Genomic DNA, 1,084 nt, shown 5'->3' on the forward strand with positions numbered 1-1,084 from the left:
CTGTACAACCCTGAAGCTTCTCTGAGCAGGAAGTGGGCCCCAGGAAGAAGGGCAGGTCATGGACCCTGTTACAATCACTTAATGATATTTGTCATTAGTTAGCAGTTATGATATATTTGTATATTTTTCATACAGAATATTGTGTGTGGTAAAGAAGCACTAAATTATATGCTATTCTGAAAAGATTTGAGCATGCGTTTGAAATAGCTGTATGCATAAAATTACTATGGGAGAAAGATTGGGCCCTATGTTTCAGGAGTCATATTTTCTTTTTTCCTAGAAAAACTCAAATATGATACCTTCATTTTCAAGTCTCTTTGTGAGTATGTTGAGAATTAGAAAACATCTGGATACTTCCACACAGATGACTTCCTGGATATACCGGTTGTATTGCTTTTCTTTTGGGAAATCCTCTATGTCTGGAAGTATCTCTTCAGTTTCAGGCCAGTGAGCAGGAGGTTCTCATTTCTTGGGTAGGTTACCTCCTTTTCTATGTCAGCACTCAAACACATCTCCAGCTTCTCAATCTGCTGGTGAAGTCCATTTTGGAATTCCTTTATGGAAGTCCCATTCCAGGCAGCTTGGGTAAGATTGTTGTTAAAGATATGGAAGAGCTCTTGGAGGGTCTGCTGGATGGCTACCTTGGCATTCTCTTGGTGGGACAGTCGGAGCTTGAGGATATCTCTGGGCTTGAAAGCTGTCCTTTCATTTAGACATTGGAAGGGAAAGTTGCCACCCATTTTCTCCAGACACTCTAAATTCTCGTTGTTCATTCTGGTTTGTAGAACATAAATCCTGTTACAGTCCAGACATGAGATTTCACTGGAGAAGAGAAGCACAAGGTAAAATTGCAGGAACTACCTGTGGATCATGATTTCTCTGATTCCCTGACTGAGTGTAGAACTTGACCAACTGGTGTTTGTTCAAAGCCTTTTGCACGCTGCTGTGTTTTTGACCCATGTCTCTGAATTTAAGTATTTTGTAGGATAAGGTTTTTTATTTCATCACCTTCTGCTTCTAAAAGTTTTCCTTTTCACATTCCTTTCTTTTATTTAATTGAACTAGCAAACCATTAGAAGAACAA

General features: G+C 39.4%; 1 pseudogene; it reads right to left on the reverse strand.

Moving 5' to 3' along the window:
- Window positions 1-276: 276 nt before the first annotated feature.
- Window positions 277-872, reverse strand: LOC141987986 (interferon beta-like; annotated as a pseudogene).
- Between the last annotated feature and the right edge of the window lie 212 nt (window positions 873-1,084).

This window comes from Natator depressus, chromosome 5 (genome assembly GCF_965152275.1).
Source record: "Natator depressus isolate rNatDep1 chromosome 5, rNatDep2.hap1, whole genome shotgun sequence".
In the NCBI taxonomy this organism is placed as follows: Eukaryota; Metazoa; Chordata; order Testudines; family Cheloniidae; genus Natator; species Natator depressus.